General features: G+C 40.6%; 1 pseudogene; it reads left to right on the top strand.

Moving 5' to 3' along the window:
* The first annotated feature begins 10,807 nt into the window (after positions 1 to 10,807).
* LOC103242035 (vomeronasal type-2 receptor 1-like) overlaps positions 10,808 to 22,828 on the top strand; it is a 46,326-nt pseudogene continuing 34,305 nt past the window's right edge.

The following is a 22,828-nucleotide window of genomic DNA, read 5'->3' as shown; positions in this document are numbered from 1 at the left end:
TGTTTAAAAGCCAGACATGATGGGCTGGGTGAAAGTAGCTCTGGTAAATAGGCCTTTAGTGATGTGGCGATAAGGTGTGGGGGAAAAGGAGGCATTCTGTAGTTCTATGATTAGGTTTCAGTCTTTTAGTGAGCCTTTAACTTTAAACTGTGAACTTCGCATGTGTTTCTCATTTACCCCACACCCACCATCTTAGGTGGGCTAGGATGGCTAGAAGGAGCTGGAGTTGGATATAATCCTCCCCTTAGGTGGGTTAGGCTCTGATAAAACTCCGGTAGGTTAAACTCTGATAAAATAGTTTCTCCTGAGGGCAGTTCTTGTTAAGAAGAACAGAATGCTGTGGCATATTTCAAGGTTATCTTTCCCCTTCCGCTGTTGGAAGCACAAAGGGATTTTTCCTTGATATTCACTGTAAGAACCTGGTGGAGCTCCAGGAGCAAACACTGACAAAAGCGTGAGGCCTTCCTAAAGTTTTAAACCTCAGTCTTATCTATTCTGAGCCTCCAGCATTTCCTCAATGATAGTTCTGGTTTCCCTACCTTGGCACTGGTTCCTGAAGAGGTTTCTGCTCTGATGAGTTGCAATTCTCTGTACCTGCTACTCTCGCCAATTTTTGAGGAAGTGGATTTCTCTGGAACTTCTTTTCTCTGATGGATCTAAGAAGAGTTGTTGATTTTTCCATTTGTTCAGTTTTTTACTTGTTGTTAGGATGGAGTGGTGACTTCCAAGCTTCTTACATGCTGGACTGAAAACCAGAAGTTAGTTCTTCACAGAGCACTTTAAAGTAAAGAACCTTAAAGTTAACTCACTCCTAAGTTCTCAAAACACTTTTCAGATTTTTAAAATAGTGTTCTTAGTAGTCTGATGGAGAGAATCCTTGGTATTTGGAGTCAGAGAGGCAATACAATAGGAATTGTATTTATTAAAAGAAATAATGTCAGTGCCCAACCAAATCGAACCACTGACTGCACTTGAGAGAATTCACCAGAGAACATAAAGCACTATGCATTGTTTGGAAGAAAATTAATGTGTCCAAAATATAAAGTATTATGGATTTGTTGCAGTAAATTTCATCTGTCAGTTTAGGCTAAGTTATGTTGTGGTGACAAATAGCCCTAAGATCTCAATAGCTTGTGACAACCAAGGTGTATTTTTCACTCATGCTCCACATTGATTGCAAGTCAGTGGAGGATTTGCTCTCTGTCATCTTTATTCTGCAACTCAGCTTGAAGAAGTGGGCTCCCCCGAGACATGCCAGTCAAAGGAAAAGAGAAGCTTTTATTCCAAAGAGGAACACAGCACCTCTACTCACATTTTTTTTGTCCCAAAGCGTGCCATCTGCATTCAATGGAGTGGGGATGAATATACAACAGGAAAGGGAACCAGAAGTCACATGGCCAAGCATGGCATCAGTGTGGTGCAAAGTATAGTCTTCCCACTGAAAGGAGTATCAGGTATTTTGAATAGTAATACAATTTGCCATGTAGTGTTTACCAAGTTCCTCTCTAATTTATTATAAATTGGCTATTTAGAATTTTCTTATCAAAGACTTTCCAGGACTGTGATTACTACTGTGAGAAGGTTTTTTTTTTTTTTTTTGAGACAGAGTTCCATTCTGTCACACAGGCTGGAGTGTAGTGACACAATCTTGACTCACTGCTACTTCTGTCCCCCCAGGTTCAAGCAATTCTCCTGCCTCAGCCTCCCAAGTAGCTGGAATTACAGGTGCCCGCCACCGCACCTGGCTCATTTCTGTGTTTTTAGTGGAGACAGGGTTTCACCATGTTGGCCGGGTTGGTCTCTAACTCCTGACCTTAAGTAATCCACCCACTTCGGCCTCCCAAAGTGCTGGGATTACAGGCGTGAGCCACCGCGCCCAGCCTGTGCGAAGTTTTTATTGGCCATGTCCTTACCTACTTGGATGTTGAGTTCCCTTACATTCATTTTTCTAGAGGATAAGGGGACAAAGGAACTTCTCAGATAAATGTTTTTGTGAGGAGCTCCTGGGCATTTAATGCAATTGAAGACACATCAGTTACTCTCAAGGTACTCACAGCCTCATTTTCTAAACATTGCCTCTCCAGGAAGTCCTTGGTGTTCCTGGAATCTGCATTGTGAGACAGATGGCAGAAAAATGACTCCTCTTTTATTCCCATTGATTTTAGTTCTTGAGAAACATGTGGTTACCCCTGTTGCCATGAGTTAGTATTATCGTAATAATAAATGTGCTGATAGAATTATGGTCAATTATTTAACTTGTGTGAAGATGGGGATAAAATGCTAAATGGGCAGGATTAGGAACAAGTTAAGTACAGAGAAGCTGTATTAAATAAATGTAGAAATAATATAAAGCGTGAAAGCAAAAACTCTTGTTTAATAACTAGACTACAAGGCATCAAAAGTCAGGTCAACATACGAAAGAAAAATCTTGCAACTCAAAGGAAAAAGCTGGCAGCTCACGGGATGAGTCTGGGTCACATATATGTTTTGTTTGAGCAGCACCATGTTTTAAATATCAGGAGATGTTACGTACGAAAGAATTCAACTTCCAGCTTCTCCTGAAAAATGGAAAGATTTGTCATTGTTTACTAATATTCCTGGATGACAAAGCTGGCTGGTACTGATTTATTCTTTCTCTCTCTCTCTTTCTTTTCTTTCTTTCGAGTCTTACTTTGTTGCCTAGGTTGGAGTTTAGTGGCATGATCCCAGCTTACTGCAACTTCCACCTCCCATGTTCAAGCGATTCTCCTGCCTCAGCCTCCCAAATAGCTGGGATTACAGGTGCCTGCCACCACACCTGGATAATCTTTGTATTTTTAGGAGAGATGGAGTTTCACCATATTGGTCAGGCTGGTCTTGAATTCCTGACCTCAAGTGATCTGCCCACCTCAGCCTCCCAAAGTGCTGGGATTACAGGCATGAGCCACTGTGCCTGACCTACTCTTGTTTCTTTGAGAGGTAGCGTGAATCTCCAATTCTCCACATAACATGTAGGTGGATTAAAAACCTTAATATGAAAATTAAAACTTTATAGTTTATGGAAGAAAATACAGGATACTGTCTGAGGACAGACTAATTATACAAGACTCGAAGTAGTAGATACTATAAATTAAAAATTTATTTTCAACAAAATTAAGAATTCTTATTTAATAAAGTTCATCATAGACAAACAACCTACAGGGAAACAGATTGGAAAAGCTATTTTCAATGTATAAAACCAACCAACTATTTAGAATATTCAGGGAATTCTAGCATATAATTCTAGCTTGTAGCAAGAAAAAGAAAACACAGAATATTAATAAGTAGTTAATAGAAAGCGAAACTTACATAATAATTAAATCTCTTAAGTGAATGTAATAAGAAAAATGAATTTAGAATAAATTAACTCAATTTTCTCACAATCCAGTTGACAAAAATGAAGTCAGGTAGTGTCAAATACTGACCAAAAATGTGAGGACATGAGAATCCTCATCTATGGCAGGTGGAAGTATAAAGAGTCATTCCAGTGAGCCATTTTAGCAGTGCGAAGTGAGAATGCATAAATACCATGCCTAGAAATTCTATGCCTGGAGAAATTCCAACATCTGGAGAATCACTTGCATAGAGTTTTACAAAAAGATGTCCTCAAACAGACACATGATAATGTTCATAGCAGTATTACTTGAACTAGCAAAGATCTGAAATTACACAGGTGTCCATCTCTAGGGAAATGTACAAATAAAGTGCGGTACGTACATTTAAAGGAATATTATGCAGCAGACAGATGCCCCATATAAATAAGATTTATGTATCACGATGTAAATATGTATGCATCAAAATAAATACGCATGAAAGATGGTTTGAAGATCAAACTTTAAATATAGTAGAGTGGGTGCCTATACCTGGAAAGAGATTGGAATTGGAAGGAGGAATAAAGAAAATTAACATAAAACAAATTTAAATAGAATATAATAACCTTGCAGGGGCCACCAATGATAGCATACTGTGAATTCAGGAATATTATCCATTCAGTTCTGTAAACCTAAAGTTATAAAAGACTTCAACTGAAAAAAAAAAAAGAACTACTACATGAGTCCCCCCATTACCTACAGGGGATATGTTCCAAGTCTCCCAGTAGATGCCTGAAACCGTGGATAGTACTAAACCCTGTATATACAGTCATACTTTGCTTTACAATGGGGATACATCCAGAGAAATGCATCATTAGGCAATTGTGTCATTGCGTGAACATCACAGAGTGTACTTACACAATGCTAGAGGGCAGAGCCCACTACACACCTAGGCTATATGGTATAGCCCGTAGCTCCTAGATTGCAAAACTGTATAGCATGTTACTGTACTGAATACTGTGGGCAGTTTTAGCACAATGGTAAGCATTTGTGTACCTAAAAATTTCTAAGCATAGAAAAGATCCAGTAAAAAATACGGTATATAATCTTATGGGACCAGCAGAGTATGTTTGGTCTGTCATTGACTGAAACATCTTTATGGGGTGCATAACTGTACTATGTTTTTTCCTATACATACCATACTTATGATAAAGTTTAATTTATAAATTAGGCACAGAAAGAGATTAACATAAGTAACTAATAATAAAATAGAAAATTATAACAATATATTGTAATAAAAGTTATGTGAATGTGGTGGTCTCTCTCTCTCAAAAATACCTTGTGATGTACTTACCCTTCTTTACCGTTGTTGTTTTTTTTTGTTTTTTTGTTTTTTTTGTTTTTGTTTTTTTTTTTGAGACAGAGTCTTGCTGTGTCGCCAGTGCAGTGGCACAATCTGGGCTCACTACAACTTCTGCCTCCTGGGTTCAAGCAATTCTCCTCCCTCTGCCTCCCCAGTAGCTGAGATTACAGGCACCAGCCATCATGCCTGGCTAATTTTTGTATTTTTAATAGAGACAGGGTTTTGCCAGGTTGGCCAGGCTGGCCACAAACTCCTGGCCTCAAGCGATCTACCTGACTCAGCCTCCCAAAGTGCTGGGATTACAGGTGTGAGCCACTGCACCTGGCCTTACCCTTCTTATTGTGATGAAGAGGGAACAGAGTGGAATGACATGAGATTTTATCATGGTACTCAGAACGGTAAGCAATTTAAAACTTGTGAATTGTTTATTTCTTGAGCTTTTCATTTAATATTTTCAGACTGTGGCTGACCACAGGTAACTAAAACTGAAGAAAGCAAAATCATAGGTAAGTCAGGGATTACTATATTTCTTTACATTTTGGCCAAAGACAACTCCTCTAGTTATTTTTTTTTTCAAACTTGTGAAGATGGAATAAATTCCATTGTTAGGCCTGACCTGAGCTCTCCAACGCCAAACACTAATCTAGTTGTTGCAGTTTCCTGTTACCCAAAGACACATTTGTCGTCTTCCTGTTTTGTTGTTTTCAGTGTGTTAATCATCTCACTCAAAATCCTCCTGAATGAAACTGTGGGATGACCTACACCACCTTTGCCTAAAAAGTGTCTTTCTAGAAAGCCAGAGGGAAAACTCCTGCCAATGAGCTACCCTAGTGCTGCTGGATTTGAAGAGGCAGATGGCGGTTGGATTTTACAAGGCCCCTTTGTTCTCTTTCTTCATTGTCTGCCTGTTTTTTACATGAATTCTCTTTGTGCAGATCTAGCCAAGTGTGTGAAGCACCTTCAAGGAGGTGCGTTAATGATAAGCTGAAATCTGGGTCACTAAAGAGTTTTACCGCCTTTCATTTGCAGAGTCTGAGAAGCCCCTTCTGGCCTTTACTGTATGAAAGTTTTACAGCAACTGTGATATTTAGAGAAAACACACATGAAGGATGGGCATGGAAGCCTCGCCAGTCTTCTCAGCAGAGGGCCTCCCAGCAGACTAGATTTATTGGATTTTTCATTTTCCTGCACCATTTGGATTTTCAAAGACTTTTTATTAGTTCAGGCTTTAAAGCAGAAACATGCAGCCAATTTGTTACAAACCACTGCAGCCTCAGTCCCCCGAAGCCAAGAACAACCGCTCAACTCTTCCAACTTGGCTGCAAAGCAACATCTGTTACGTCTCTTGTGCTCACCTCCCGAGCCAAAGAGACATCACACCTGCAGTGCAGGAATTTTGTGAAAAAAATGGAAATAGCATATCGTATACATCTTTTTTTCCAATATCTTTTGCTTTATGTTAATGCTTCTAGTTCAGGAGTGTCTGAAGTATTTCACAATGCTTAACAGAGCAAGGTTTGTCTCTTAGTTTTGGGTCATTTGTTAATTCAGTAAGTATTTGCTGAGCATATGTGTAAGATACGTGGCTCTAATCCCCACCAGGTAGTTGTTAGGTTGGCCTCTTCCTTTTGTGATGAGATCTTGTGTTTGTATTTTTTTTTTTTTTGGACTGCTCTGATCATGGTTCCATCAGATAAACAAATGCTGGAAATTAAGTTGCCAGTCTGGTCAATTTGTTACCTGCCTTTTCAAATTGTTACATAGGGAGTTGATGATCTTGGAAACAGAAGGAAGAACTATGGGTGCCTTATGAACGATTAGGTTTCAGTAAATATCACCTGCTTTTCACAAGGTGCTGGGGTGAGGCATAGAATGAGGCAGAGCATAAGCATAGATATGCTATGGTGTAGCATACCTGGAGGTGCAGATCATCCAGCAGTCATGTGCAGGAGGGTTTTGAGTGGAGATGATCCTCACACTGAAAACATAGGAAGAAAACATAGGAAAAAATAGGAAGACCACATATGTGTCTCTGGGTAGTAATATACTATAGTGTAGTGGGCGGATCTTAGATTCACCTGAAATCTTAAGCATCAACTGCATTTTCTAGCCTTGGGATCATGGGTGTCTTAAATTTCTGAGCTTGAGTTTACTGAAAGTAATAGGAATGTTTGTGCTTGGGGTTGCTGAAAAATAATTAAGTGAGCTACCATAGGCGCTCATTAAATGTTGGCCTTTGCTTATGGCCACCACCTAAGAGGAAAATAAAAGAAGCAGAAAGCTCAGTTCTAGTTCTCAGAAGCTGGCAGTTCAGTCAGGGAGATGAGACACAGACTCTACATAAAACCACCAGAGTAAATGCCTCTGAGACAAAACTGAAATAGCGTGAGTTAACGTATTCTGTTCCCTCATCACTGCCAATTTTGGAAATGAAAGACTGACTTTTCTTTAAAAAATGTGTTTATGGGCCAGGCGCAGTGGCTTGTGCCTGTAATCCCAGCACTTTGGGAGGCCGAGGTGGGCGGATCACGAGGTCAGGAGTTCGAGACCAGCCTGGCCGATATGTTGAAACCCTGTCTCTACTAAAAATACAAAAATTAGCCAGGCATGGTGGCGTGTGCCTGTAGTCCCAGCTACTTGGGAGGCTGAGGCCAAGAACCGCTTGAACCCAGGAGGTGGAGGTTTCAGTGAGCCTAGATCGTGCCATTGCACTCCAACCTGGGCGACAGAGCAAGACTCCATCTCAAAAAAAAAAAAAAAAAAAAAAAAAAAAAATGTGTTTATGCTTTTTGTTTTGCTTTGCTTTTTTGAGACAGGGTCTCGCTCTCTCACCCAGACTGGAGTGCTGTGGCATGATCATGGCTCACTGCAGCCTCAAACTTGGGGGCTGGAGCAATTCTCCCACCTCAGCCTCTGGAGTAGCTGGGACCACAGGTGCACGCCACCATGCCTGGCTAATTTTTAAAACTGTTTTGTAGAGATGGGATCTCCCTATGTTTCCCAGGCTGATCTTGAACTCCTGGGCTCAACTGATCCTCCCGCCTCGGCCTCCCAAAGAGCTGGGATTACAGGCATGAGCCACTGCACCCAGCTGTGTGTTTACACTTGATGTCCAGAAAGCTTTTTATGAAGCAACGACCCTTCTCTTTAGAGGAAATAAAATGCGTGGGTTTAAAATTAGGCTCAAACACACATCCTCACAAATATGCACACAAATATCATAGTGACTTTAAGGCTCCATTAGGATGTTCAGCTGAGAGTTGTGCAAATGTTTGATCCATCTGCTGACAGCTCATAGAATGTGTTATTTCCAATGTTTGCAAATAACAATCTAAATAGAAATATGCTTAAGAGATTCTATTAATGTGTATGCACTGAAAAGCAATTTCCTTTCCATATTATACATTAAAAGAATTGAAAGCCTCCTTTGTATTTGCAATTGTATAAATGTCTTTATGCTATTTGAGGTGCAGGTCATAGCAGGAGAGCTTGAATGTGCCATTTGATAGTTCTTGGTCAATGCGGGTATAGTCTCTAGCAGGGGCCTCTTTTTGAAGTATTTCAAAGTTTCATTGGTTTTATGCCAGCAAGTGGAAAAAGTAAGGGCTTTGCAGCTAGCGAGACTGAGGTTCTAATACATATCCTTTGGAACAAGGTGTTCAAAATTTGCTGGGATAGTGATGGTGACATTTGCATAGGAGACATGGAATCTTCTGCTATCAAGGATTGAGACGTTTTCCTTCTCATGTCAACTGCTATTAAAACGTTTCTGGGGGGCCGGGCGCGGTGGCTGACGCCTGTAATCCCAGCACTTTGGGAGGCCAAGGCGGGCGGATCACGAGTTCAGGAGATCGAGACCATCCTGGCTAACATGGTGAAACCCCGTCTCTACTAAAAATACAAAAAATTAGCCAGGCGTGGTGGCGGGCGCCTGTAGTCCCAGCTACTCGGGAGAATGGCGTGAACCCGGGAGGTGGAGCTTGCAGTGAGCCGAGATGGCGCCACTGCACTCCAGCCTGGGTGACAGAGCCAGACTCCGTCTCAAAAACAAAACAGAACAAAACAAATCTCTGATGATTTAAATTGTTGTTAAATGAAAAGCAGTGTAATAAAGGCCACTTGAGACCTCCCTGGAGGGGGGGATTTACTGGAAAGACGAACCCCAGTGCCATTACAGTGCCTCGGATTTCTTGGGAGAAGACAGCTCTGGATGCAGCTTGTGTCTGAAGCTGGAATCTCAAAGCTTAGTCTTAGGTAGTGAGCTTAGCAATGTTTTGGAGGAAGTCTTAATGACTAACTGGGGTGTCTGTTGACTTTACATCTCACAAAGTTTCTGGTCTCATACATGGGGTAGTGTAGCTGCAGGTTGTTAGGTTAACTAGTTTCTGGGGGCAGTTGTGCTATTCTGAAACCTCGAGGTGGTGCTCGTGAGCTTTACTCCATTTGTGAAATTGCGGGAGGGAAGTGGAGGTCGGAGGGTGAAGGGCTAGGAAAAAGGTGAATCCTCCTGTGGTGGGGACTGATGGAGTGTTAAAGGAGTCAGTCCCCTTGGAGTGTTAAAGGAGTCAGTCATTGGAGATGTCTGATCACTCCTCTTCTTGCAGAAGCAATTAAATTAATTAATAGCATTGTTGGAACTTGTTCTGCCCTGGGTTCTGGTTTTCTCTATAGTCTCGAACTCCTGGGCTTAACTGATCCTCCCGCCTCAGCCTCCCAAAGAGCTGGGATTACAGACATGAGCCACTTTCTCCTAGGTTCATACATACATCATCTCATTAAAACCACACAGATACATTAAAAATGAGATGATGTATGTATGAACCTAGGAGAAAGAAAAAGGAGTAAGTTATTTGACTAGCCTTCCACTTAAAGTGGGACTGCCCGTTGCTCAGGTGTCAGTGGCCACTATTCCTGAATCCATGTACATTCCAATCCAGCTGCCCCTCTGGGAGCTCCTGCATCACTCAGTGTGTTTTTTGAGGAGACAGATGTAAACTTTTGGCCTTTTCATTGATCACTTTCCCTGTGCTAGGTTGTCCTCAGGTGTAGAGAATTCAGAACTCTGCATGGCATTGCTCACAACTTTCTGAATGAACTCAGACCTAAATCTCAACCTTAGAGAGTGTTGATGACAAAAACTTTACTTTTACCTGCTTTAGATGTTTGATGCTAAATTAAAGTGAGAAAATGCATATGGAAGTGCATTGCAATATGACTGTTTATTAGAAATGAAAGGACACAGAGCATGCAGAGGGAAGCATTCTTAAGAGTTACTAGAAGACCAGAATCAAATTTAATATTCCCTTAAAGTAAATAAGTATTTCTGCATCAAAGCCCACCAATGAAGGACCATCAGGAACACATTTATTGCAGTACAAAGAAATTACATGTATTTTTCTTGCTGTTGTAAGACTGAAAGCACCTTAAAGAAATGATGAGGAGTTGGAAGAAGCTTGTCATAGTATGTGAGTGTGTGCTGGATGATTCAAGGGAGGATTGAGGAGGTGGGGAGCAATTCTGAATTGGATGTTTCAGGAAGCAGGAGCAATTCCGTGATTGAATATCGTAATCATTTTTATCTACAAGATAGAAGGACCACAGTGATTTTCCTTGGTGAGGTAAATGAGAAGCAGTCACTCATGTTAGACAGAAGAGGGGGCTGTTTTACTATTTTTGTGATTTCAGAGTGTACTTATCTGTGTCTCCTTCCAAATATGGGATTGAAATGGATTTGTTTAGACCTTGTTTCTATTCTGTGATTGTGGTTTATATTCAATTGGAAATATCATGGCCTAGTTGCCAGCAGGTCTGCTTTTCATTTTCTTACCTGGTTTCAGGTATGAATATTTACTTTATTCCCTTTTCTGAAAGGCAAAGAAAGAAGTCATATTCTAGAAGGGGGCCAAGGCTGAACACTAAGATAGAGGGCCTCCACCTGGGCGTTGGAGATGGCTAAAGGACAAGAATTAAGTTACAAGAGCAAAATGGTAAACGAGGAATGGTAAATGCTCAAGGAGTGAACATACCAGAGAAGGTGCATGGGAGATGGCCTTGAAGAGGCTGAGTGTAACTCCTCCTGCAGGTGTGTTTTTACACAGGTATGCATAAGGAGCACATGGGTTCTTATGAGAACCACACAGATACATATAAGGAGCCCATGAGTACATACAGGGAGCACACAGGTATGAATAAGGAGGCCACAAGCACTTCTAAGAAGCACATGGGTACGTGTAAGGGGCCTACAAAGGGTGAACAGACTTTTTGTTTTCTGACTTCAAATGTAACAATTAGACTCCCACCCCAATGCCAAGGCAAAGTTTTTAACTTTACCTCCATATTACCTTCCTGTGATTCCTTACTTATAGTTTATGCCTATACACATAATGTTCATTTTAATTTTTAACACTGGTTACTTTTGGGAAGTGATACCAAAGTGTTTAGGGAGGTGTCATCACTCTTTGCTTTATATACTTATATATTGTTTAAATTTTATGGGCTAATTTATTTTTAATTCAATTAGTACATTAAAAACAAAAAAAGAAACCATTTAATAGTGGTGGTGGTGGAGGATCATGTGATTTTTTTTGGTGATGTTCTCTGAAGGATGATTTTTGAATTAATCTGTTTTTTTTTTGAAGGGGAATTCAAAATTCCCTCTTATGAAGGGGATGGTGTAGGTGTCTTGGATCTGTTGAAAAGACAGTTTTGATGAGAAGCTAAAATTATGATTCTAATACAAATGTAAAATGAAAAATATAAATGATTTTTATTTAATTCATTAACTAATGGGAACCAGTAAGATATACAGCCAATTCAGGAGAATTCAAAGAGCAGACACATATATTGGCAATGAGGAATGCTGAAATGAATTTGCTTAATAAATGCACAACTGGATTCTTGGAAGAAATGGATGTCATTTTGCACTTCTCCCTGGCAAAATTCATTTGCAGTCTGTGAACAGGAGTCATTTGCATTGCTTGCAGTGACCTATGTTTAGATTGTCCAGTTACAAGATGCACCACTGGACAGGACACCAAGTAATTTTATTTGCCCATTTCAAAGTTTTCAACATTTTTTTCTGCCAGCTCAGAATAACATTTGTTAAAAATAAGTCATTCCTCGCCGGGCACAGTGGCTCCCGCCTGTAATTCCAACATTTTGGAAGGCTGAAGCGGACGGATCACTTGAGGTCAGGAGTTGAGGCCAGCCTGGCCAATGTGGTGAAAGTCTGTCTCTACTAAAAATACAAAAATTAGCTGGGTGTGGTGGCAGGTGCCTGTAGTCCCAGCTACTTGGGAAGTTGAGGCAGGAGTATTGCTTGAACCCAGGAGGCAAGGGCTTCAATAAGCCGAGATCATGCCACTGCACTCCAGCCTGGGTGATCCGTCTTCAAAACAAAACAAAACAAAACAAAACAAAACAAAACAAAACGGTGATTCCTCCTGGTACCTGTACTTAAGATTACATACATGAAAAGAGAAAATGGGCCAGGCATGGCGGCTCACTCCTGTAATCCTAGCACTTTGGGAGGCCAAGGCAGGTGGATCATGAGGTCAGGAGTTCAAGACCAGCCTGGCCAACATGGTACAACGCCATCTCTACTAAAAATACAAAAAATTAACTGGGCATGGTGGCATGTGCCTGTACTCGGGAGGCTGAAGCAGGAGAACGGCATGAACCCAGCAGGCGGAGCTTGCAGTGAGCGGAGATTGCACCACTGTGCTCCAGCCTGGGCGACAGTGTGAGACTCCGTCTCAAAGAAAAAAAAAAAGAAAATGAAGAATATTAAATGAAATTATCAGTATTTGTTATAATTTTATTCCGATGTTTATTTCTGTTGATAAGTGACCAATCCAAAATGTTTATAAAAGAACAATTTCACTGACTTCAAGGATGTTAATGACATAATTATCAGCAAATAGTTTTAAATTTGCTTGTATTTTCTTTTTTTATACTTTAAGTTCTGGGATACATGTGTAGAATGTGCAGATTTGTTAAATAGGTATAAACGTGTCATGGTGGTTTGCTGCACCTCATCAACACGTCATCTACATTAGGTATTTCTCGTAATGCTATCCCTCACCTAGCCCCCCACGACAGTGGGCCCCGGTGTTCCCCTCTCTGTGTCCGTGTGTTCTCATTGTTCAACTCCCACTTATGAGTGAGAACATGCAGTGTTTTGTTTTCTATTCCTGTGTTAGTTTGCTGAGAATGATTGTTTCCAGCTCCATCCATGCCCCTGCAAAGGACATGAACTCATCCTTTTTTTTATAGCTGCATAATATTCCATGGGGTATATGTGCCACATTTTCTTTATCCAGTCTATCATCGATGGGCATTTGGGTTGATTCCAAGTCTTTGCTTTGTGAATAGTGCTGCAATAAACGTATGTGTGCATGTGTCTTTATAGTAAAATGATTTATAACCCTTTGGGTATATACCCAGCACTGAGATTGCTGGGCCAAATGGTATTTCTGGTTCTAGATTCTTGAGGAATCACTACATTGTCTTCCACAATGGTTGAACTAATTTATACTCCCACCAATGGTGTAAAAGCATTCCCATTTTTCCACATCCTCTCCAGCATATGTTGTTTCCTGACTTTTTAATGATCATCATTCTAACTGGCATGAGATGGTAACTCATTGTGGTTTTGATTTGCATTTCGCTAATGACCAGTGATAATGAGCGCTTTTTTCATATGTTTGTTGGCCACATAAATATCTTCTTTCAAGAAGTGTCTGTTCATATACTTTGCCCACTTTTTGATGGTTTTTTTTTTCTTTTACATTTGTTTAAGTTCTTTGTAGATTCTGGATGTTAGACCTTTGTCAGATGGATTGCAAAAATTTTCTCCCATTCTGTAGGTTGCCTGTTCACTCTGCTGATAGTTTCTTTTGCTGTGCAGATGCTCTTTAGTTTAATTAGATCCCATTTGTCAATTTTGGCTTTTGTGGTCATTGCTTTTGGTGTTTTAGTTATGAAGTCTTTGCCCATGCCTATGTCCTGAATGGTATTGCCTAGGTTTTCTTCTAGGGTTTTTATGGTTTTAGGTCATACTTTTAAGTCTTTAATCCATCTTGAGTTAATTTTTGTATAAGGTTTAAGGAAGTTGTCCAGTTTCAGTTTTCTGCATATGGCTAGCCAGTTTTCCCAACAACGTTTATTAAATAGTGAATCCTTTCCCCATTGCTTGTTTTGTCAGGTTTGTCAGAGATCAGATGGTTGTAGGTATGTGGCATTATTTCTGAGGTCTCTGTTGTGTTCCATTGGTCTATATATCTGTTTTGGTACCAGTACCATGCTGTTTTGGTTATTGTAGACTTGTAATATAGTTTGAAGTCAGGTAGTGCGATGCCTTCAGGTTTGTTCTTTTTGCTTAGGATTTTCTTGGATATATGGGCTCTTTTTTGTTTCCATATGAAATTTAGTTTTTTGTAATTCTGTGAAGAAAGTCAATGGTAGCTTGATGAGGATAGCATTGAATCTATAAATTACTTTGGCCATTTCACCATATTGATTCTTCCTATCTATGAGCATGGAATGATTTTCCATTTGTTTGTGTCCTCTCTTATTTCCCTTGAACAGTGGTTTGTAGTTCTCCTTGAAGAGGTCCCTCACATCCCTTTTAAGTTGTATTCCTAGATATTTTATTCTCTTTGTAGCAATTTTGAATGGGAATTCACTCATGATTTGGCTCTCTGTTTGCCTGTTATTGGTGTATAGGAATATTTGTGATTTTTGCACACAGATTTTGTATCCTGAGACTTTGCTGAAGTTGCTTATCAACTTAAGGAGATTTTGGGCTGAGATGATGGGGTTTTCTAAATAGACAATCATGTCATCTGCAAACAGAGACAATTTGACTGCCTCCCTTCCTATTTGAATATCCTTTATTTCTTTCTCTTGCCTGATTGCCCTGGCCAGAACTTCCAATAATATGTTGAATAGGAGTGTTGAGAGAGGGCATCCTTGTCTTGTACCTTTTTTCCAGCTTTTTTGCCCATTCACTATGATATTGGTTGTGGGTTTTTCATAAATAGCTCTTATTATTTTGAGATACGGTCCATCAATATGTAGTTTACTGAGAATTTTTAGCATGAAATGGTGTTGAATTTTATCAAAGGACTTTTCTGCATCTATTGAGATAATTATGTGGTTTTTGTCATTGGAACTGTTTATGTGATGGATTATGTTTATTGATTTGCATTTGTTGAACCAGCCTTGCATCCCAGGGATTAAGCCGACTTGATCGTGGCGAATAAGCTTTTCAATGTGCTGCTGGATTTGGTTTGCCAGTATTTTATTGAGGATTTTCGCATCAATGTTCATCAGGGATATTGGCCTGCAATTTTCTTTTTTTGTTGTGTCTCTGTCAGGTTTTGGTATCAGAATGATGCTGGCCTCATAAAATGAGTTAGGCAGGAGTCTCTCTTTTTCTATTGTCTGGAATAGTTTCAAAAGGAATGGTACTAGCTCCTCTTTGTACCCCTGGTAGAATTCGGCTGTGAGTCCATCTGGTCCTGGGATTTTTTTGGTTGGTAGGCTATTAATTACTGCCTCAATTTCAAACTTGTTATTGGTCTATTCAGGGATTTGACTTGACTTCTTTCTGATTGAGTCTTGGGAGGGTGTATGTGTCTAGGAATTTATCCATTTTTTCTAGGTTTTCTAGTTTATTTGCATAGAGGTGTTTATAGTATTCTCTGATGGTAGTTTCTATTTCTGTGGGGTCAGTGGTGATCTCCCCTTTATAATTTTTTGTTGTGTCTATTTGATTCTTTTCTCTTTTCTTCTGTATTAGTCTGGCTAGCAGTCTATCTATTTTGTTAATCTTTTCAAAAAACCAACTCTGGATTCACTGATTTTTTGAAGGGTTTTTTATGTCTCTATCTCCTCCAGGTCTGCTCTGATCTTAGTTATTTCTTGTCTTCTGATAGCTTTTGAATTTGTTTGTTCTTGCTTCTCTAGTTCTCTTTCTTTCTTTCTTTCTTTCTTTCTTTCTTTCTTTCTTTCTTTCTTTCTTTCTTTCTTTCTTTCTTTCTTTCTTTTCTTTTCTTTTCTTTTCTTTCGAAAGAGTCTCGCTCTGTCGCCCAGGCTGGAGTGCAGTGGTGCAATCTGGGCTCACTGCAAACTCCACCTCCTGGGTTCACGCCATTCTCCTGCCTCAGCCTCCCGAGTAACTGGGACTACAGGCGCCCACCACCTCGCCCGGCTAGTTTTTTGTATTTTTTTTTTAGTAGAGATGGGGTTTCACCGTGTTAGCCAGGATGGTCTCAATCTCCTGACTTCGTGATCTGCCCATCTTGGCCTCCCAAAGTGCTGGGATTACAGGCTTGAGCCACTGCGCTGGCCGTTTCTTTCTTTCTTTCTTTCTTTTTTTTTTTTGAGGTGGATTCTCACTCTGTCACCCAGGCTGGAGCACAGTGGTGCAATCTCAGCTTACTGCAAGCTCCGTCTCCCAGGTTCACGCCATTCTCCTGCCTCAGTCTCCAGAGTAGCTGGGACTACAGGCACCCACCACTATGCCCAGCTCTTTTTTTTTTTTTTCTTTGTATTTTTAGTAGAGACAGGGTTTCACTGTGTTAGCCAGGATGGTCTCAATCTCCTGACCTTGTGATCCACCCGCCTTGGCCTCCCAAAGTGCTGGGATTACAGGCATACGCCACCATACCCGGCCTCTAGTTCTTTTATTGTGATGTTAAGGTATTGATTTTAGATCTTTCCTGCTTTCTCCTGAGGGCATTTAGTGCTATAAATTTCCCGCTGAACACTGCTTTAGCTGTTTCCCAGAGATTCTGGTACGTCATGTTTTTGTTCTTACTGGTTTCAAAGAACTTATTTATTTCTGCCTTAATTTCGTTATTTACCCAGTAGTCATTCAGGAGCAGGTTGTTCAGTTTCCACATAGCTGTGCAGTTTTGAGTGAGTTTCCTAATCCTGAGTTCTAATTTGATGGCACCATGGTCTGAGAGACTATTTGTTATGATTTCTGTTGTGGGACGTCAGGGATGCCTAACGGAGGGACTGGCTGGAGCTGCACAGAGGAACATAAATTGTGAAGATTTCATTTTAATATGGACATTTATCAGTTCCCAAATTAATACTTTTATAATTTCTTATGCCTGTCTTACTTTAATCTCTTAATCCTGTTATCTTTGTAAGCTGAGGGTGTACATCACCTCAGGACCACTGTGATAATTGTGTTAACTGTACAAATTGACTGTAAAACATGTATATTTGGACAATATGAAATCAGTGCACCTTAAAAAAGAACAAAATAACAGCAATTTTTAGGGAACAAGGGAAGACGACCATAAGGTCTGACTGCCTGCTAGGTCAGGCAAGAAAAGCCATATTTTTCCTCTTGCAAAGAGCCTATAAATGGACGTGCAAGTAGGGAAGATATCACTAAATTCTTTTCCTAGCAAGGAATATTGATATTAATACTCTGGGAAAGGAATTCATTCCTGGGGGAGGTCTATAAAGGCCACTCCAGGAACATCTGTCCTATGCAGTTCAGATAAGGACTGAGATATGCCCTGGTCTCCTGCAGTACCCTCAGGCTTACTAGGATTGGGAAACTCCATCCTGGTAAATTTTTGGTCAGACTGGTTCTCTGTTCTTGAACCCTGTTTTCTGTTAAGATGTTTATCAAGACAATACGTGCACTGCTGAACATAGACCCTTATCAGGAGTTCTGATTTTGCCCTTGTCCTCTTTCCTCAGAAGCATGTGATCTTTGTTCTACTTTTTGCCCCTTGAAACATGTGACCTCCCTGTTTGTACATCCCCTCCCCTTTTGAAATCCTTAATAAAAACTTGCTGGTTTTGCCGCTTAGGTGGGCATCACGGTCCTACTGATCTGTGATGTCACCCCTGGCAGCCCAGCTGTAAAATTCCTCTCCTTGTACTCTTTTTCTTTATTTCTCAGCTGGCCAACATTTATGGAAAATAGAAAGAACTACACTGAAATATTGGGGGTGGGTTCCCCCAATAGATTTCCATTCTTTTGCATTTGCTGAGGAGTGTTTTACTTCCAATTATTGTCAATTTTAGAATAAGTGCTATGTGGTGGTGAGAAGAAATTATTTTCTGTTGATTTGAGGTGGAGAGTTCTGTAAATATCCTTTAGGTCTGCTTGGTTTAGAGCTAAGTTCAAGTCCTGAATATCCTTGTTAATTTTCTGTCTTGTTGATCTAATATTGACAGTGGGGTGTTAAAGTCTCCCACTATTATTGTGTGGGAGTCTAAGTCTCTTTGTAGGTCTCTAAGAACTTGCTTTATGAATCTGAGTGCTACTATATTGGGTGCATATGTATTTAGGATAGTTTTCCCTTCTTGTTTCTCTGATCCCTTTACCATTATGTAATGCCCTTCTTGGTCTTTTTTGATCTTTGTTGGTTTAAAGTCTGTTTTATCAGAGACTAGGATTGCAAACCCTGCTTCTTTTTGCCTTCCATTTTCTTGGTAAGTCTTCTTCCATCCCTTTATTTTGAGCCTATGTGTGTCTTTGCACATGAGATGGGTCTCCTGAATACAGCACACCAATGGTTCTTGACTCTTTATCCAATTTGCCAGTCTGTGCCTTTTAATTGGGGCATTTAGCCCATTTACATTTAAGGTTAATATTGTTATGTGTGAATTTGATCCTGTGATCATGATGCTAGCTGGTTATTTTGTCCACTAGTTGATGCAGTTTCTTCATAGTGTTGATGGTCTTTACAAGTTGGTATGTTTTTGCAATGGCTGGTACTGCTTTTTCTTTTCCATGTTTAGTGCTTCCTTCAGGAGCTCTTGTAAATCAGGTCTGGTGGTGACAAAATCCCTCAGCATCCTCAGCATTTGCTTGTCTGTAAAGGATTTTATTTCTCCTTCGCTTATGAAGTTTAGTTTGGCTGGATATGAGATTCTGGGTTGAAAATCATTTTCTTTAAGAATGTTGAATATTGGCCCCTTTTCTCTTCTGACTTGTAGGTATCTGCAGAGTGATCCACTGTTAGTCTGATGGGCTTCCTTTTGTGGGTAACCCAACCTTTCTCTCTGGCCATGCTTAACATTTTTTTCTTCATTTCAACCTTGGTGAATCTGATAATTATGTGTCTTGAGGTTGCTCTTCTGGAGGAGTATCTTAGTGGTGTTCTCTATACTTCCGACATTTGAATGTTGGCCTCTCTTGCTAGGTTGGGGATGTTCTTCTGGATAATATCCTGAAGTGTGTTTTCCAACTTGGTTCCATTTTCCCAGTCACTATCAGGTACACCAATCAAACATAGATTTGGTCTTTTCACATTGTCCCATATTTCTTGGAGGCTTTGCCCATTCCTTTTCATTCTTTTTTCTCTAATCTTGTCTTCACGCTTTATTTCATTAAGTTGATATTCAATATCTGATATCCTTTCTTCCACTTGATCGATTGGGCTACTGATACTTGTGTATGCTTCATGAAGTTCTCATGCTGTGTTTTTCAGCTCCATCAGGTCATTTATGTTCTTCTCTAAACTGGTTATTCTAGTTAGCAATTCCTCTAACCTTTCTTCAAGGGTCTTAGCTTCCTTGCATTGGGTTAGAACATGCTGCTTTAGCTCAGAGGAGTTTGTTATTACCCACCTTGTGAAGTCTACTTCTGTCAATTCATCAAACTCATTCTCCATCCAGTTTTGTTCCCTTGCTTGTGAGGAGCTTTGATTTTCTTGGAGGAGCAGAGGCACTCTGGTTTATGGAATTTTCAACCTTTTTGCACTGGTTTTTCCTCATCTTCGTGGATTTATCTACCTTTGGTCTTTGATGTTGGTGACCTTTGGATGGGGTTTTGTGTGGATGTCCTTTTTGTTGATGTTGATGCTATTGCTTTCTGTTTGTTAGTTTTCCTTCTAACAGTCTGTCCCCTCTTCTGCAGGTCTGCTGGAGTTTGCTAGAGGTCCACTCCAGACACTGTTTGCCTAGGTATCACCAGTGGAGGCTGCAGAACAGCAAAGATTGCTACCTGCTCCTTCCCCTGGAAGATTCGTCCCAGAGGCTCACCCACCAGATGCCAGTCGGAGCTCTCCTGTATGATGTATCTGTCAACTCCTGCTGGGAGGCGTCTCTCAGTCAGGAGGCACAGGGGTTGGGGACTCACTTTAGGAGGCAATCTGTCCCTTAGCAGAGCTTGAGCACTGTGCTGGGAGATCCACTGCTTTCTTCAGTGCTGGCAGGCAGGAACATTTAAGTCTGCTGAAGCTGTGTCCACAGCTGCCCCCTCTCTGCAACTGCTCTGTCCCAGGGATATTGGAGTTTTATCTATAAGCCCCTACTGGGCCTGCTGCCTTTCTTTCAGAGATGCTCTGCCCAGAGAAGAGGAATCTAGAGAGGCAGTCTGGCTAGAGCGGCTTTGCCGAGCTGTGGTGGGCTCTGCCCAGTTCAAACTTCCCAGGGGCTTTGTTTACACTGTGAGGGGAAAGCTGCCTACTCACGCCTCAGTAGGGGTGGGCACCCCTCCCCTTACCAAGTTCAAGCATCCCAGGTCAACTTCACACTGCTGTGCTGCAGTGAGAATTTCACACTGGTGGATCTTAGCTTGCTGGTCTCTATGGGGGTGGGATCCGCTGAGCTAGACCACTTGGCTCCCTGGCTTCAGCCCTGTTTCCAGGGGAGTGAACGGTTCTGTCTCGCTGGCATTCCAGGTGCCACAGGGTTATGAAAAAAATCTCCTGCAGCTAGCTCAGTGTTTGCCCAAACAGCTGCCCAGTTTTATGCTTGAATCCCAGGGCCTTGTTGATGTAGGCACCTGAGGGAATCTCCTGGTCTGTGGTTGCAAAGACTGTGGGAAAAGTGTAGTATCTGGGCCAGAATGCACTGTTCCTCATGGCACAGTCCTTCACGGCTTCCCTTGGCTAAAGGAGGGAGTTCCCCAACCCCTTGCGCTTCTTGGGTGAGGCAATGCCCCACCCTCCTTCAGCTCACTTTCCATGGGCTGCACCCACTGTCTAAACAGTCCCAATGAGATGAGCCAGGTACCCCAGTTGGAAATGCAGAAATCACCTGCCTTCTGCATTGATCTTGCTGGGAGCCGCAGACTGGAGCTGTTCCTATTTGGCCATCTTGCCAGCCACCCTAAATTTGCTTGTATTTTCTTTCTTTCTTTCTTTTTCTTCTTTTTTTTTTTTTTTTTTTTTTTTTTTTTTAAGACAGAATCTCGTTCTGTGTCCCCCAGGCTGGAGTGCTGTGGTGTGATCTTGGCTTACTGCAACCTCTGCCTCCTGGGTTCAAGCGATTCTTCTGCCTCAGCCTCCCAAGTAGCTGGGACTACAGGCATACAACCATCACACCCGGCTAATGTTTGTACTTTTAGTAAAGACAAGGTTTTACCATGTTGACCAGGCTTGTCTCAAACTCCTGACCTTGTATCTACCGGCCTTGGCTTCCTAGAGTGCTGGGATTACAGGTGTAAGCCACCATGCCCAGCCCTATTTGCTTGTATTTTCTATTTTATTTTTTGGGATAGGCAGAGACAATATCTATTATGATGAATAGGATAATATACTAAAAAACTGCTCAACTTCTTTTTAATGATGACTTCCTCCTTTATTGAATTGGGCATGTTTTTCAGGGAAAAGTTGATATACCACCCATTAAAATAAATTAACATTCTTATCTTACCTTATTCACTTAACCAGAAGAATTTCATTTCTTCCCTAGATATGAAGATTATCCATATATATTTGCTTGGGTTTTTTTTTTTTTTTTTAAATTAGTGCACCCACACGCATACACAAATCATTCCTCTCATTGAAGAAACTTTAGAATTTTTTTATCCAGTTGCAACCCAGAGGGGTAAGCTGTGGTGGGAAGTGGGACCATTGAGGAGAGGTGAGCAGGAAGGGAGTCATTAAACAACACTGATGTCCAGCTGATCACTTTGAAAAAATATCAAGAGATCTCATTTCTCACCTTTGCTTTTCCTGTTCCTTCCTTGTCATTTATTTGCTATTTTTTTTTTCGTCCCTGCAAGGCATGCATATCAGGTGCTCTGATTTTTGTGTCTATAGTAAAAAACTAATGGAATCTTATTTGGAAAAGAAAAATTAGTAATTTGGGAAAGGGATGAAGAAGAGAAAATGGGTAGAAGAGAGATTTCGTAATTTCTTCAGAGAAAAGCACTAGCTGCTCTTCCTCCACACCAAAAAAGCAAATAAATGTATTACCAAAGCACATTGCAGAAAGGAACCTCTGCATTCTTCCTGATTATGGAAATTTAAAATAAAGTATAAAGGACACATTTGAGTTAGTATCAGTTCGATTCTTCCCTTTGTTTATTTGCTGCATCGGGACAGTACCCCATGTCCCAGCATTGGGTGGTGGGGTTGGGGCAAGGAAGAGCAGTAAAGTGGTTTTTTCAAGCCCCGTCTTTGAAAGCATTTGCTTAGCTTTGAAAGAGTCCAAAGTTTCAGAAAACTTTTGTTTATTAGATGGGATTTTGTTCCCGCTTCCTCAAACGTAGACTTTGCAAAACCAAAACAGGCAGTGTTAATTCTGAAGACAGAGACCCTCCAGGGGAATAGCTCTGCCTCTGATTCTAAATGCTATGAAGTCTCACTAATTTGAACTCCACACATTCTTAATTGCATAGAGACTAGTCTGAGGTTTGCTCTGCAAACTCTTTTTTTTCATAGAAGGTGAAAATTAACACTATAAATAAGACTCTGGTAATATCTGGGGTGGTAGTGCCTTATATTTATAAAAGCAACTATATTCCAAGCATCTTAGAAGTATCATTTAGATATTTAGTTAAATTAAACACATATGTATTATTTAGACTGACAAGCTCTGAGAGGAAAAGGGAAATTTTTGCATTCTGGTGTGGGTCGTTGGAGTTGCAAATCTGGCTTATTTTGAATATCTCTCTCAACAGTAGTTTAAATGAATGAACCAATGAACAAAGGAATATTGCAGCACAATTTGAATTCCTATATGTGTCTCACTAAATTTAACAAAATTTCTTTTATGACCAAAATCTCTCCATATTGGTAGTTTCTAAAGAGTTACAGTTGTTTCAAGGTATAGTTGTGTGACAGCATTTTGTTTTTCAGCAAATGTTTATTGAGAGGGCAGGACTATAAGCCAGGTACATTTTGTAGCTCGTTTCACGGAACTG

The sequence above is a fragment of the Chlorocebus sabaeus genome, chromosome 15 (genome assembly GCF_047675955.1).
Source record: "Chlorocebus sabaeus isolate Y175 chromosome 15, mChlSab1.0.hap1, whole genome shotgun sequence".
In the NCBI taxonomy this organism is placed as follows: domain Eukaryota; kingdom Metazoa; phylum Chordata; class Mammalia; order Primates; family Cercopithecidae; genus Chlorocebus; species Chlorocebus sabaeus.
The sequence above is the reverse complement of the archived record's forward strand: the minus strand, read 5'-3'. Positions and strand labels throughout refer to the sequence as shown.